At 42.8% G+C, this 5,818-nt stretch overlaps 1 pseudogene; it reads right to left on the bottom strand.

Moving 5' to 3' along the window:
* Nucleotides 1–622: 622 nt before the first annotated feature.
* LOC129518599 (U4 spliceosomal RNA) lies at nucleotides 623–787 on the bottom strand (annotated as a pseudogene).
* Between the last annotated feature and the right edge of the window lie 5,031 nt (nucleotides 788–5,818).

The following is a 5,818-nucleotide window of genomic DNA, read 5'->3' on the forward strand; positions in this document are numbered from 1 at the left end:
TTGCATAGGCAAATTTGGGAGATGTAGGGAGACTCCCACTGAATCCAGGACTCTCTTCAGCTCACCCCTTGGAGGGGACCTTTATGGCTCCAGCTGGGAAGTCTACCATGGGAAGTAGCCAGACGAAAGTGTGGTTTGGGCCCCGTTACCCGGTTTAGTGAAACCATAGACCTTTATGTTTCTCTGGAAAAATTCAAAGGGGCATTTGTAGTTCTAGCCCAGTTTGTCAGCCTATCTCTGTCTCACCTCTTCTTGTCCCCCTTTCTCATCAGCAGTTTCTTCTCTTTGTTCTGGGATTGCTCAGTAAGGAGCTGAATTATTGTTTTTATTAATGGGGCCCCCTGAGAATTTTCAATTTGAATCCTTCCCTGTAGCCTAAGTCTCTCTCCCCAACTTCTCTTTGTAGTGCAGATTAGCTACATGGAAGGATATTTTACATTATTTTGCTTCCAGGAAGGATGGGGAAGACAGGGCTGAGCTGGGGTTTGTGGCACAGGTTTTGGTGCAAAAGTGTTAGTTTTAGTGGTTTTAATTCTCTTGCCCAGTTCTGGTCCAGGCCAGAGCCTCATCTTTCACTCTGTTTTGCCTCCAGTCTTTCTCCCCTCTATCCCATTCATCAGTTCCAAATGTTAGATGGGTGTGGTGGGAGGAGTTATGGGGCTGAGGGGAATGACACACTTGGTTTCCTATATTTCCCCATAACATAGTACAGAGAGGTGATTTCAATTAGCAATAATCGCGCCTCGGATAAACCTCATTGGCTATGATACTGCCACTGCGCAAAGCTCAGAGAGGTGATTTCAAGGCCTTAGTTTCACATGGGACAGATGTGCCTCTGTGTGTGCATGCATGTGTGTGTATGTGTGTGTGTGTGTGTGAGTGAGAGAGAGAGAGAGAGAGATTGAATGTAGTGGATACTGTGGGGTGCTGTGCTGCCCAGATGCCCCATAACTCCCTGAATCATTCATTAATTCCCCCAGCAGATGGCTCTCAGTGAATTGTTCTGTGGGATTGCTTTAGTCAAAACAATGGCTGGCTCACCCAAGGTCTTACCCCTTCCCAGGAATGGCATGCATCCAGTGACTGCTCACTGTGGGAAGGGGGAGATATAAGGGATCAGTCCCTTCCTCAAAGTGGGACAACTTTGAAGGACCTTATCAGCTCCATAACTCCCTGTGGGATCTGCTGAGGTCTTTGCTATGACTACATCACAATTCAGTTCCTTCCTCCACCCAATCCTGCCTCCTTCACTTCTGACAAAGAGAAAAGTGGCCTCTGACATCCAGGAGCTGGCCCTGCACTCACTCCTAGGCCTTGGTGTTTCCCTCAAACAGAGACCCTCTCACAGAACACTGGACAAGACCACTCCGTGGTCATGATGATATGAGGCACAAAACAAGACCACTCTGTAATCTTGTCTAAGCAGGGACAAAAGCATGATCACTGCCCAGATCACAAAAATACCAAACATCCTCTTATCCTGACTAATATGAATGATGCTGTTTCTTTACTAACTATAACTTTAGCTTCACTGTGGTCTTCTTTATTTCTAGATGAGATTTATTAAGATACCTAGTCATAGAATTACCCTTACTTGCTAATAGCAGTCAATTCAGAGCAAAGACTTACTTCCTAGAACCACCCCTAAATCACCTACCATGAACCCAAATCCTATAACAAGTCCTTTTTAACATACTCTTACTGAGATGTCCTGAAGGTTCCCTTGGTTTCTGGTCTTCCAATAAACCCAACTTGTGCACTTGCAGAGGTGTTCCTTAAAGTCCTTGGCTGGGAGGGCATTGACACTGCCCCATGGGTATTGATCACAAGGAAACTCTCAATTAACTTTCTGAACATGAATCTCTTTCTCAAAGTGTACCTAAGTTACATTAAGAAACTTAGTGTGAGGAGTGGTCCAAGGAGGAAACCTTTAAAATGACGTTGGAATTGAAGAGCAGAAAAAGCTGAATATAAGCCTAGTCTGCTACTCCAGGGTCATAACTGTGACTGGGGAGAAGTAGGACTCTCAGGTTTGTGATTGGTGCATCTGGGTCAATGCATTTGAATATCATGAATCTTCAGATCCTTTTGGTCTCTTTGGACCTGCAGAAATGGCTTGCTCTTCCCTGTTAAAGGCCAATAATATCCTCTGCTCTGCTCCTACAGAAGTTGATGCAGAGGCCTGTCTTGGACAATATGCATTGCCCTCTGAACCTACTTTCACTTCTCTGGCTACCAGACCAATAAACGGAGTTAATATATAGCCTGACTAGGGGAAGTGCTGGATCTGTTATAAAAGGAAAGGGACTATCTGCCCTAGTTGTTGCACGACCCAGGTGATACATACTTCCAGCAGGAGTGAGTATGTATAGGAATGGGTCCTTTAGGGGATCCCTGGGTGGCGCAGTGGTTTGGCGCCTGCCTTTGGCCCAGGGCGTGATCCTGGAGACCCGGGATCGAATCCCACGTTGGGCTCCCGGTGCATGGAGCCTGCTTCTCCCTCTGCCTATGTCTCTGCCTCTCTCTCTCTCTCTCTCTCTCTCTCTCTCTCTGTGTGTGTGACTATCATAAATAAATAAAAATTAAAAAAAAAAGAGGAATGGGTCCTTTACAATGCAAGGTTAGGAAGCACTCATTCCCCCAGCTGCTGATAGCTCTCAGCTGAGTCTTCTTCAAAAGTTTCCCTCAGCTGAAGAGAGCTGCTTAGCCTTCCCTAGCATAGGCTACATTCAACAATTGGATAATGGGTGAGGGGGTTAAAATTACTTCCCCCTCTCCTTAAGGTGGCATGATTCTGAAGAACCATACTAACTCCAGAGTTATCTTTGGGATCAGCTGAAGCCCTTATGGTAACTGCATTACAGATCCCTCTGCCCATTTCTACTTCTTTCACCCTCTCCTCAGGGTGGATCTGGGGGCACTCCCATAGATTCCCTGCATGTGAATTGCCTCAGGAATCTGACCTTAGATTATGAGAAAGAGAATGAGAAGAAAGAAGACATAGAAAGCAGGAGTAGCGAAAGGAAAGAGTTGGGAACCTCTGAAACTATGGGTCCTTCTCTGGAACTTAAACCAAGACCAGATGTTCCAGCTCTTTGCTTCTGTGCAGAAAGCTCTGCAAGGAGTTACAGTGACTCCTCAAGTGATGTAAAAGGACAGCTCTCCATCAACAAGTAGAAGAAGGAGAGAGCTGTGGAATAAAGACAATGGGAAAGCAAGATAGAATTCTTGGAAATAAAAAAATACATATCATTGAAATAAAATTCAATTCAAGGATTGGAAGGTGAAGTTGAGGAGATTTCTGAGAAAGCAAATAAAAAAGGAAAAAGCAGGAAAAGTGAGAGAGAGAAAAAAAGAGACCCAGAGGAAAAATCTAGAAGGTCTAACATCTGAGTAATAGGAGATCCAGAACAGAGAAAAGGGAGGGGTGAAGATAATCAATAAACAATGCAAGAAAGCTTCTTAAAGCTGACAGATCTGAATCTACAAATGGAAAGGACCTGTTTTTTTTTTAAAGATTTTTATTTATTTATTCATGAGGGACACACAGAGAGGCAGAGACATAGGCAGAGGGAGAAGCAGGCTTGCTGCAGAGAGCCTGATGTGGGACTCAATCCCAGGACCCAGGGATCATGACCTGAGCCAAAGGCAGAAACTCAATTTCTGAGCCACCCAGGCATCCTGAAAGGGCCTATTAATATGAGGCCCATTGGCTATTAATATGAAAAAGAAATGAACCTTCATCCTGATCTCATATCATATACAAAATGAATTTAGGATGGATCAGAGACCTAAGTGTGAAAAGTAAGACAATTACATATCTAGGGGGAAAAAAGCTAGAATAGCTACGTGTCTTTGGGATGGGAAAAGATTTAGTAACTAAAGCACAAAAAACACTAACTATAGAAGAAAATACCACTAAGTTTAGGCCCTTATTAAAGCTCAAAACTCCTTATATGGAACCACAAAAGACCGTGATAGTCAAAGCAACCCTGACAAAGAAAAACAAAGCTAGAGGCATCACAATGCCTGACTTCAAGCTCTATTTCAAAGCAGTAGTCATCAAGACAGTATAGTATTGGCACAAACCAGACACATGGATCAATGGAACAGAATAGAAAACCCAGAAATGGACTCTTAACTGTATGGTCAACTCATCTTTGACAAAGCAGGAAAGAATATGCAATGGAGAAAAGACAGTCTCTTCAACAAACGGTGTTGGGAAAACTGGATGGCGACATGCAGAAGAATGAAACTGGATCACTTTCTTATATCATACACAAAAATAAATTAAAAATGAATGAAAGACCTAAATGCGAGACAGGAAACCATTAAAATCCTTGAGGAGAACACAGGCAGCAACCTCTTTCACCTCAGCAGCTTCTTACTATACACGTCTCTGGAGGCAAGGGAAACAAAAGCAAAAATGAACTACTGGGACTTCATCAATATAAAAAGCTTTTGCGTAGTGAAAGGAACAATCAACAAAATTAAAAGACAGCCTATGGAATGGGAGAAGATTTTTGCAAATGACATATCTGATAAAGGGTCAGTACTCAAAATTTATAAAGAACTTATCAAACTCAACACCAAAAAAACCAAATAATCCAGTTAAGAAATAGGCAGACAACATGAATAAGCATTTTTCCAAAGAAGATATTTGGATGGCTAACAGGCACATGAAAAGATGCTCAACGTCACTCATCATCAAGAAATACAAATCAAGACCACAATGAGATATCACCTCACACCTGTCAGAATGGCTAAAATTAACAACACAGGAAACAACAGGTGTTGATGAGGATTTGGAGAAAGGAGAACCCTCTTGCACTGTTGGTGGGAATGCAAGTTGGTGCAGCCAAAGTGGAAAACAGCATGGAGGTTACTCGGAAAGTTAAAAATAGAACTACCCTATGATCCAGCAATTGCACCACTAGGTACTTATCCAAAGGATACAAAAATAGAGATTCAAAGGAATACATGCACCCCTATGTTTATAGCAGCATTATCAACAATAGCCAAACTAAGGAAGAGCCCAAATGTCCATCAATTGATGAATGGATAAAGAAGATGTGGTACATATACATGGAGTATTAATATAAAGAGATTCAATGATAGAGAACAAACTGAGGGTTGATGGAGGAAGGTGGGCAGGGGATGGGCTAAATAGATGATAGGTATTAGAGAGAGCACTTGTGATGAGCACTGGGTGTCATATATAAGTGATGAACCACTGAATTTACTCCTGAAACCAATATTGCACTGTACATTAACTAGAATTTATTTATTTATTTATTTTTTAAATTTTTATTTACTTATGATAGTCACACAGACAGAGAGAGAGAGAGGCAGAGACACAGGCAGAGGGAGAAGCAGGCTCCATGCACCGGGAGCCCGACGTGGGATTCGATCCCGGGTCCCCAGGATCGCGCCCTGGGCCAAAGGCAGGCGCCAAACTGCTGCGCCACCCAGGGATCCCCATTAACTAGAATTTAAAAGAAAAATTGAAAGAAAAAAGCAAAATTAAGAACTCCTCTTCAGGGCAGCCCAGGTGGCTCAGCAGTTTAGCACCACCTTCAGCCCAGGGCGTGATTCTGGAGACTCGGGATCGAGTCCCACGTCAGGCTCCCTGCATGGAGCCTGCTTCTCCCTCTGCCTGTGTCTCTGCCAATCTCTCTCTCTGTCTCTCATGAATAAATAAATAAATAAATAAATAAATAAATAAATAAATTTAAAAAACCCTCCTCTTCAGTAGAGACAATATTGAAAGTGAAAAGCCAAAGACCTGAAGTATTTGTGATATATACACCCAACAAAG

This window comes from Nyctereutes procyonoides, unplaced genomic scaffold (assembly GCF_905146905.1).
Source record: "Nyctereutes procyonoides isolate TBG_1078 unplaced genomic scaffold, NYPRO_anot_genome, whole genome shotgun sequence".
Classification (NCBI taxonomy): domain Eukaryota; kingdom Metazoa; phylum Chordata; class Mammalia; order Carnivora; family Canidae; genus Nyctereutes; species Nyctereutes procyonoides.